The sequence below is a fragment of the Phoxinus phoxinus genome, assembly GCF_949152265.1.
Source record: "Phoxinus phoxinus genome assembly, chromosome: 12".
NCBI lineage: Eukaryota > Metazoa > Chordata > Actinopteri > Cypriniformes > Leuciscidae > Phoxinus > Phoxinus phoxinus.
The window spans coordinates 12836592-12848111 of NC_136887.1; the positions used below are offsets into that span (position 1 = coordinate 12836592).

At 37.8% G+C, this 11520-nt stretch overlaps 1 long non-coding RNA gene across 1 annotated transcript; it reads left to right on the plus strand.

Moving 5' to 3' along the window:
* Window positions 1-608: 608 nt before the first annotated feature.
* LOC307008664 lies at window positions 609-6560 on the plus strand. The gene is made up of 3 exons (XR_013799872.1): window positions 609-627; window positions 1079-1237; window positions 5910-6560. It is a non-coding gene; the product is annotated as an uncharacterized lncRNA (long non-coding RNA).
* Window positions 6561-11520: the final 4960 nt, after the last annotated feature.

Genomic DNA, 11520 nt, shown 5'->3' on the forward strand with positions numbered 1-11520 from the left:
CATATAAATATTACTTACTTATTGTGTTGTTCTTGTTTCATTTTTATGGACTCGTGAACTAATTTTTTCCTGTTTCCTTTGTTCCATTTTCCCGCTAATTCCCGGTTACCGTGGTTTTTCATTAGTTACTCACACCTGTTTCCTTTTAGTTCATTACCTTGTGTATATATTGGCGAATAAGTTCTGTCAGTGCATTGTCTGGTGTTGTTAGCACACTGTTGCGAGTGATTTTGCTTTTGTGTATTATCTTCTTGTTGGATTATGGTCTTGTTTTTTTACATATTAAAGCGCTGCATTTAGATTCACCTAAATAGCGATGGGGACATGAAGCTCACTGTTTCATCTCAGATTTACCAGTAGCGTGTACCACATCTGGCACACCATCAAATCAGTCATAATTTGTTAAGCCTGCAACAAATCAATCAACTATTTCCTTGAGCAAAATATGTCAGCAATGCCAAATGAATAGCACAACTATACAGTGAAGGAAGAAAACAACTGAGGGCATTTCTTCCTTCATCTGAGTCACATGACCCGAGTTACCCTTTAACTCATTGTTAAATGCAGTGCATACAGACGCTTCTTTCTGTTGCCACAGGAAATTAACACAAGCTTTCTCCACACACAGTAGGTACCTCACACTCTTCACCCCGTGTGTGTGTGTGTGTGCTTTGCACTCCATCATTTGAGGAATATGAGTGAGGGAGAGACGCAGGGTAGACAAACATACACCCACATATGTGCATTTACACATATACCTGAACTTGCAGAAAAGCATCTTGTCGTCTATTGAAAAAACTGAAGATCCGTCTTATTCCGTTTGTGATATCAAGACCTGTAGCTTTAAAGGACGTGATGAAGCTTGATTTGACATGTCCATTGTTTACTGATGAAACCCAACAGTGCACACAATAATATTTGATAATACACATACTGTGTTTAGAAATACTCGAAAGGAAAAACCGGCTTTTGTTGAACAGCGTACTGTGACAAACGATGTTAACACAACTTTATTTGGGTGCACTACTAGACATTTGCTAGATCAAGCATGTTTTGTTTTTTCTCTTTTCTTTCATAGGTTGGTTTTCAAATATAATGCTGTGAGATGCAAAGTATGTTGAAAGACAGAAGCAAACACACTTTCTGCATTCTTCCACAGAATGTGTCGGTGAAGCCACATCACTGCACCGTATCTCAGCACAGTTGCCATGGCAAAGAAGTCCTACTGGTCTCCAAGGTACCCAAGCCTATTGTCTTTGCTTTCTTTATTTAGATGAAAACATGATTTATTGTAGAGGATACTAGTCTACTTTGCCATAAAATGGGAAGATACGGTTGTGTGTTATATGTATTCAAGTGCACAAATGTGACTTTACGTTAGAGTGCTTTTTCGACAGTGTAATTAATTTCACAATAATTGATGTTGTCTTTGAAAGAAGGTTGAAGTGTACTACCAGGATGGCCACAGTCTTACAGAGTTTAGGTCCAACTATCCTCCAACACACATGCCTGTAGTTTTCAAATAAGCCTGAAGGTCTTGAGTGTGTTCGATCAAACTCTGCTGGTCTGTGTCCCTCCAGGAACTGATTTTGACACCCCTGATTTAAGGTCAACTAAAATATAAAGTCATTTTTATTGAAACATGCATGTTATATATTTAAATAATTGCACATTTATAATGATGAAGTTGCAATTTAGTACACTTAAAGGGATAGTCCATCCAAAAATGAAAATGCTGTCATTAATTTCTCTCCCTCATGTTGTTTCAAACCCGACACTCGTTTGTCTTCGATACTTATATGTGATTAAAAGCCTAAATTCAGTCTGGTCATCACATAAAGCGATCGAGTCTCTTCAGAAGAGTGTCAAAGTGGTAGTTGCATAGACTGTCAATGGATGGACAGAAATCTTTCAGATTTCCTTAAAAATATCTTCAATTGTGTTTAATTAAAACTAAACCCATTAATGATCACATGACGGGAACCCCAAAAAGTTTCTATATATGAAGTTCTACATATACCCTTTCTTCTAAGAGTGTATAGCTTTAGGTTTACCATCGAATTTAAAACACTGCAGTTCAAATTATAATCAAAAGTAATATAAGTATAGTTCATTGTAATAATGTATATATATACACGTATGAACGAACGTATATATGTAATATATGTATACTAGTGCTGGGCAACGATTAATCGTGATTAATCGCATGCCAAATAAAAGTTTATGTTTCCATAATTATTATGTGTGTGTACTGTGGATAATTATTTTGTATATTACACGTGCATGTATATATTTAAGAAAAATGAGTTATTTATATGTAAAATATTTATATATAATATAAATTATATATAAATCTATACACAGTATGTACATGCAAATATTTCTTAAATACATACAAGCATGTGTGTATTTATATATACAAAATAATTATCCACAGTACACACACACATATTATGGAAACACAAACTTTTATTTTGGATGCGATTAATCATTGCCCAGCACTAATATTCACACAGTATCTTATATCAGACAATATGTCTTTAATTTATTTACTTGGATTATAAGTATTATAATATTTCATTTTAGATTATATATACGCTATACCAGCAGTTATGGTCAACACGTCAGGTGGCATACGTGACTACTAGTAGGTGACAGTTTCCATTGTGCACAGTGCATGAGTGAATGCTATAACCCTCCAGTGCTGTGGCCATTTTACTATGCAAAAACCCTCCCATGAGGTTTGCACCTGTGGTCTTAGCGGGGTGGAAAGTACAGTATACAGGCTGTTGTTTGTTCCACACCTGTTTTACATAAACCGATCATATATCCTGAATTCAGTTCACTTGATTACAACAACTATTCTAACTTTAAGAACACACTGTTGACTTTTAAAACGTTAAACTGAGTCGTTGCTTATTGTATAAACTGCAATAAATGTTACCAAAGGCATGCAGCTCTTGTAGATTTAATCAAACCGAAAGCCTTTAAACACTGAATGTGTGACACAGTATTTGTCTCCATATGAAAAACGGTACGCATTTAAGCCTGTTGTTAGAAAAAGGCAGAAAGACGGCAATAAAGCAACACGGTTATGAGGCTAACCTCTAACCGCACTCGTATCCATTTTCCAGCACAGCTGTCATTTGTCGTCTAGCCCACAATTACTAGGCCTCACAAACAAGGACGTGATGTCACTTCCTGTGCTCCGTGATATCACAAACCCAGAAATGGAGAGTCTAATGCTGACGCGTGGAAAGCGGAAACAGCTCTGCCTTACACACAACGCCGCAACAAGTCAGATCCTAAAAAACAGCCTTGTGACCTTGTTCACAAGCAGACAAACCAAGCGACAGAGGCACTTATCTGATGAAAACGGCTTTTGATTTCTTGCCACCGCTGCTGGTTAATGCTTTTCATCAGGAAACAGAAATAGGTCTGCGCTTGTCTGACTCAATTGACATGTTTAAGAAAGTTACACCTCTAATAAAATCATGCTTTCATTCATAATCTAAACCAGACATGTTGCAATGGAGCGCTCTGTTTATCCGGTCTCGGTTTTCTGCTTGAACACTTACTGAAACATTATAAAGCTTGTGCTTGAAAGCACCGATGAAAAGTCTTTAGGCCAAATAATGTTGCCAATGCTATACCATTAGCTCTGACGAAAGTTGACTAACAGCTTTATGTATGGAAAAATTGACGTGACAGAGGTGTAATAGTCGTCTGACTGGTTGTGATTGGATTGCAGTGAAGTGCAGGACAAGTGCCGACATGCTCTCTGGTACCTGCATGTCAGCAGGGCTGTCTCATTATTACAGAGAAATGCTAATCTCAAACCTAGCAGGTGACTGCACGTATCCAGCTGTTTTAGCACATTACAATGGCTGGACATGAATGATAAAAAGTCCAGTATTTACAAAAACACGTTTGCTTTTGAGCGCCATTCATATCAGCACGCTCTTGACTAGTTGTTTCGCACCCTAAAGCTCTTTGCTGGCAATAAAACGGCACAGCGTATAGGGCAATATCACTCAATCTCTGTGGTGTGAATATAAATGTCCCCACTAGACCTAGCTATAGCCCCCTCTGAATTATATGGCAAATCCTTGTATAATTCTTGTAGAATAAACGCCCACCAATAATATCCCGCCGGCTCACGCTCTTTATTGGCATCATATTTCCCCCTCTGATTACGCAATAATCTGAGATAGAAGATTTATGATGGCTGGGAATTGGAGCTCAGTTGAGATGGAAACTACAAAGTTTTATCTAAAACCCTGTGTTTTAGTATTCCCTGAAAGCATGCTTACTGAGTGTTGTTGATTAAAAAACTTGGATGTGCTGTTGTTACATTTGCTTGAGGAATTTTCCGGGCAGAAACATTAAACAACATTTTAGAGTTTTGGAACCAACAAAAAATGTACATGGTAGAACTGTAGCAACTCTATTATTAACATATTCGTGTACCATTGTATTAACTTTAAATCCTATTCAAAAAATGTTTTAATAACAAATAAGAATGATTTAATATCTTAAAAATGTTATTGTTTCTCCTAAACAGTAAATTAAAGGCCGAAATAAAAAATAAATACGACCTCACGTTATGTCTAAACGTTTAGACATTTAGACTACGCTTGCACACTGCCTCCGAAACTTTCGTCCGTAAAAAAAAAAAAACGAAACGGGTTCGATATCTGCGTTTTTCGCATCCGTAACAAGCAGTTTGAATGGTGCTTTGACAATTCAGAGCCACCGAATCACGAATACGAAAAAAACGCATACGAAAATTTCGGACTCAGTGTGCAATGGCCTTAAGACTTTAGTTTGGTCCTTCTCAGATTTGTAATATTAAAAGTGTCTCCTCTAGAGAATCAGAATAGATCCAACACGATCTTACGACCGATTCTTACGAACTTTACGAGGTGGCTAATTCGTACGAATTCATACGACTTCTCTTGTACAAATTTGTACGATTTATTAACGAGTTTCCCAATTCGTACGAGTGACCTACCCCTGACCCCGCCCCTAAACCTAACCGTCACTGGGGTTTAGACAAATCATAGGAATTCATACGAATCAGCCACATTTAACTCACTCGTACGAATTGGTCGTGAGATAGCGTTGAACGGATCTTAACAATATCTCACCAAGACACCAAAGACAGAGATTTAAATGTTCATGAATCTCAATTCAAATGTTTCTTGTAAAATTCTCTAAAGTACAAATTAATGCATGAACTGAGAAAAATGTGTACCTTAAATCCTCTGGAAGCTTCTTTAGATAAAAGCATCTGCCAAATGTGAATATCATTGGTGCTTGTTAGTGACTGTGGCATATCAAGTTTGAATATGCAAATGAGATCTGTGGCAGAGTGTAAGATTTTCAGTGAATAACAGCTTGTGTTTTGGCGGGCTCTTCACTCAAATACACCATATTGCTTCAGAAGTGCTGGAAAGTAATGCAGAAATGGTATGGACTACATTTGTGTTACTTTTAAGGTGCTTTTTGGCCTTTTTTTGGAGCTTAACAGACCATACTTATTACCCCAGACAGCAGCAATATTTTGACCCAGATCCGGCCCACATCTGGTACGCGTTGAATCCACACATACCCGATGTGGCCGGATCTGGTCCGACACTACGTTGCTGTCTGGGACACGTATTAATGTAGTCTTACTGTTGCAACTATGCGCAGAATTAGGAGGAACATCTGAGACTGAGATCTGCAACTGAGAACTTCTGAGCAGAGCAGCCTGTAAGCAATACATTTAGCCTCTGGGAAGGTTTTATCATAACACAGTGCTAGTTAGGCAGTTGTTTATGTAGCTTAGTGTCTCTGAAAAGCAAAGCCAGCCACTTCATGAAAGGTCAGATGTTAATACAAAGCTGTGAACTCTGTGTGTTAAGGAATACGAAATGCCAGAGGACTTGGGAGGCCAACTGGCCATTTACATAGTGAGGAGTCGGATGCACAGGAAAGAATGAGAGTCGGAGTCGCAGGGAGGTGGGGGAGACTGGAGCGAATCCAGGGGAAATCCAGCTCCACATGGCAGAGCTCAGCCCGGGATACAGTCAAGCAAGCACATGGGGAATTTTATACAGTACACTGTTCATCAGCATAAAACAGCCGCCTCATAGACCAATAACAAATTAAAGTCCTCTATAAATATGAAACTACCATAACTATCTGAGCCCATATTAAATCTAAAATGGCTCTAGAAGTAATTTCACTGTATGCCGTTTTGCTGGCTGAATTTGGTAACAGTGTTTAATAAAATTTGTGTGTTATAGCAGTGAGGCAATAGCCTCAATATTGCAATGGCTGTTTAGAGACTACTTTAACCAAGGTTATTTTTCATTGATGTGTAATACGGTGACATGATGGATACACTGTCACAACGTGTTTATGAGGAGACTCTCAAGTGTAAAAGCAGAGTAAACAATCTAAGCTGAATTTGAGGTGCCTTATCCCTTTAAGTGAGCTTGAGCTATTCCAAATGTCTCTATAATAGTAACATAGTATGCCATAAAATAAAAAGACACTTTTAGAAGATCCTTAAAGAAAGAGGTGCACAGAAATAGTCATTATTCTGTCGAAATCTTGCCAGACGCTGCATATTTAAAGTTAGTCAAACGACAGGTTTGTTATATCTAATCCTGTACCTCAAACACTATTGGTTTCGATTCACAAGTAATGCATGACATGAGAAGAACTATGTAGCTTGAATGCTATGGAAGTTGCTTTGGGTGAAAGCATATGCCAAATGTGAATATGTCAATGCTTAACTCTTTCCCCGCCATTGACAGAATTTTGGCTTTCAATGTTTTCACTGTTATACGGTAGGGGGCGCTATTACACATCTTCTGAAAGAGCACTGAATCTCCTGATCAAAACACAGGTGAAGAAGAAGCAGAAACAAGCGATAGAATAATAAGATGTATGTGTAAAATAACGCAATCATGAACATTAAACAGCATATAAATCAAAACTATAGCGTAACTGAATGAACTGTCGACCCTGGATGAGGTATAGGATACGATTCAGATGTAGTCTTCGACAAAACAAGTTTTTCTCAGCTTTTTGCTCAAAATGTTGCTTCTTTTATGAAACATGCCCACATTTAATTGTTGATAAAAACCGAATGCAAGAAGCTAGAATACAACCGATTCTATATATTTAAAAGCTGAGAATTTGAATATATACATCTAAGAGTTGTGGCAGAGTGTAAGATTTTCAGTGAATAACAGTTTATCATCATATTGCTCCAGAAGTGTTGGAATATAATAAAGGAATCATATGGACTTCATTTATGCTACTTAATTAGTCCTTTTTAGAACTTAAAGGGATAGTTCACTTTAAAATTAAAATTCTGTCATCATTTACTCACCCTCAAGTTGTTTCAAACCTGTATTAATTTATTTCTTCTGCTGAACACAAAGACAGATATTTTGAAGAATGTCAGTAACCAGACAGTAGTCTGTACCCATTGACTTCCATAGTAGGAAAAAAAAATACTATGGAAGTCAATGGGTACAGACTACTGTTTGGTTACTGACATTCTTCAAAATATCTTTCTTTGTGTTCAGCAGAAGAAATAAATTAATACAGGTTTGAAACAACTTGAGGGTGAGTAAATGATGACAGAATTTTAATTTTAAAGTGAACTATCCCTTTAACAGCCCATGTTTAATATACATATCTATTTTCTTCACGAAGTACCTCCTTTTTTTTTTGTTCCGACAGATAAAAAAGAAAATCATACGGGTTTGGACTTTATGAGGGTGCATAAATGATGACTGAATTATCATTTTTTTGTGTGAACTATTCCTTTGTAAAATAACAAAGGCGGGAGGCTCTGAACATTGTGAGGCCAGAGTCACCTCAGTCAGGTTCATTACTTCTATCCGCTCGCTGCTGCTTGAAGACACAAATAGAGGAGTTTACATCTGGCTATTTATAGCGGGACTTTTGCTTTCTTTACTCACAGACAATGAGATCTAATCTGCTTTCTTAAAGGCTCCGCTGACCCAGTGGCCTTTATCCATGTATAGACAACAGTTCAAAGGGAAGGAGGGATCTTGTCCTTTTTACCAATTAAAGTTAAATATGTGGAGATATACCCATTTAGATACCAAAACAAACTTTTGAAGTGCATGTGGCTCTTGTAACAAATGTCGTCTCATTTAAGATGTCTATAGTTAACTTGACAATAAAGCGAATTAATAGTCTAATGTTTAGTCTGTGACAACACAGAACAATTCAGAATTCAGATCGATTTAAACACACAATGTACATAATTTCATGTATGAGGAGACTGGGGATAGTTGTCGAACCGTTTACCCCAGTTATACTCAAGTCATTTTCTATATAGTCAGATACTTTAAAGTTTCTATTGAATGTTTCCGTTGTTACTCCCCCCAGGAGAAAAGATTCAGTTCATTTAACACTTTGCAGTTTATTGACCTGATTTGAGAAAAATAAAACTGTTTAAAGTCCCTTTTAAGCACAATTCAAACAGTGAAACACAAAACAGTTTGATTCAATATATAACACATCAAGTCAAAGCGCCTGAGAAAACACACATATACTGTATTTGAACTTTTGACTCAAATCCATGATTGCTTGAGTCAACTTCCCCTATACACATACAATGTAGCTTTGCTACAAATTTAGCATGATTCAATTCTCGTGATTCAATCCAATTTTATGAATGATTGTATGATTTTAACATGATTGATGAAACATCAGTTGAAAATACTGCATGTGTTGAAGTGCACCTACGGTATGCAGATAGTTACACACTCATCAGTTCTCGGAGTGATCAGAGAGACTAACTAACATGCCAAATCCAACCTCAACAAACAAATCTAAGACATGTTTTACACTTCCAGTGGTTAAAAACACCCAAACACCATTGTTTGAACTATTTATTTTAGTCTTTTGAAGCCCCTATATTTAGACACTGTGGCTTCAGAACAGCATGGAAAAGGTGACTGAATTTGTTTTTGCTGCAACATTTCCTGTGTGTCGCGAGGAGAGGAAAACCACACGCGCGGTGACGCTGCAGCTGAGAAGACAGAAAGGGCAAGTCAGAGGCGTGGAAAACTAGATAGCAGGAAGTAGACAAAAAAAAAGACAGACAAACTGAACTCGGCGCTTGTTTTATTAATCCGGTTTATAAAGGGCACTCCCTTTTAAAATGAGAAGCCAGAATCAAACAGGACAAGGCAGATAATGTTTCAATGGATTCAGAGTTACGAAACAGCTCAAGACCAGTTTTATTACATTTCTACACACTAATGTGTCAAACAATCATCAGCGCACATCATTTGTAAAGACATATTTTCACATTGTTCTTGTATTTAAAAATACCTGCAAGCAATTGCGTCTGTAATTTTTGTTATTACATCAATAATTACACGGTTGATCCGTCCCTTAAACCTACTCATGATACCTGTGCCTAACCTTACCTCTATCCCACCTCAATTGCAGCACGTGTGTTTTACAATACAAATTCAACATAATAAGTGCATTGTACCTAACAAATAATAATTAAGGACACTTAATATAAAGTGTGACCAGAAAGGATATTTTTCACTAAAGCTGGTTAGATTTATGCTTATAAAAAGAGAAACCTTCAGAACTTGAGGTGCAAATATGAAGAACAAAATCACAATGGGCCTAGACATTTATTTTTCAGTAAATGCGAGTCTAAAACTGTATTTCAATCGATCAATACACAGGTTTGGTCTGGAAAGTTTTTATGGCTGGTAAATTAACTTATAAAACTATGCTTTTAGTGGTTATAGAAACTGAATATTTAGTCATGCTGATTTTTCTGAGACAGTAAACCATGATAAAATCCTTGAGACTTTCTTTGTCTCTTCAGATATTTGGGAGCAAATCAGCTGACTTGGTGTCTCTATGCAGAGATAGAAAAGCAAGAGCAAAACTAAAAGAAAGGTGTGTGTGGGTGTGTGTGTTTCAGGTAAACCCTACATTATAGGGACAAAATGTCCCCACAAAGATGGCAATATCCAAAATTCTTGGACATTTTTTGTCTTTTTCTTAGCTTATAAATCATACCAAGTGATGTTTTTGGAAAATGTAAAAATGCAGAAATGTAATGGGTATATTTAGGTTTTGGTGAAAGAATATATAGTTTGAGCATTATAATTATAATTATAATGAATAATTATGTCTATGGAAAGTCCCCATAAATCACAAAAACAAAACCATGGTTGTGTGGTGTGTGTGTGTGTGTGTGTGTGTGTGTGTGTGTGTGTGTGTGTGTGTGTGTGTGTGTGTGTGTGTGTGTGTGTGTGTGTGTGTGTGTGTGTGTGTGTGTGTGTGGGTGTGTGTGTGTGTGTGTGTGTGTGTGTGTGTGTGTATCGACATGGTCTATAAGGATATGGTCTAATCAATCAGGAAGCAACAGTGGAGCACATCCTCATCGCCCAGGCAAAGGAAAGACACTTTCCAACAGCTTGTGTTTCTGCAACAGAAATGTTCCACATCTCATTAACCGCTGACCTCTTTCTTCAGGATATCCTCGTGATGAAGCAGGCCTCCTCTAGACCCACAGAAGCTCTTAGAAGACTAGCATGTTGAAACGCATGGTCTCATTCTCTCATTACATTGCCAACAGAAACTACTTGAAGTCATAAGAAACACTAAAACGTGTGAATTTCATTACATAAGATAACCAGATGTCTTCAGTCGTCTTTATAGCGGTCTGAATCCGTACGGTTGCTATGGGGACCAAACCAAAGCTGCTTCCATATCAAGAAAAATAGGCATTGAAAGAGTCCCAAACCTCTTATTCGTTTCCTCACTCCAGGGTCATTATAGGTTACCTGCTTTTTCATCGCGGCTGCTGTTGTTTTGGTGTTCATCTGCTTCTTTTCTTCGAAGCGTGTGCCCTGCGGACTCTGTCCACCCTAGTAAGGAGCAGTCGTTCCTCCTCGCATCAGGCCTCCGTATGGCTGGAGGTCGTAAGGTCACCTCGGCTCAGGTGAAGTGTTCCCGCTGCTCTGGGCAAGAGCTGGTCAATATGGCTGCTGTATTTCTGATGACACCTGACCACGTTACTGATAGCGAAGCAGGAGACAGTGATGCCCAGGGGAACGAGAGCAGCTGGATGGACCGCGTCAGGGCCGTGTTTATCGTCTAGTTCCAGCGGCAGCCTCGCGTAAACACAAACACACACACACACACGACCATGGCTGCCAGCGCAGGTCACTAGTACTCAATGCTGCTTGGAAAACTAAGAGAAGAGACATCAAGCTCAAGTCTTGAAAAAAGACTTCTCTAAAGAAACTGTGAGTGTTTTCTTGTGCAATACATTTATTTTAAATTGTAATCATATTTCATAATATCACTGTGTGTGCTGTATCGATCAAATAAATACAAGCTTTCTTTTGAAATAAATCTTAACCCAATATTTTTGAACGGTTTCTTTACTCTCAAGTCGTACCTTCAATGCAAGTCTGCAAAAAAATTAAATAACACTGAAAA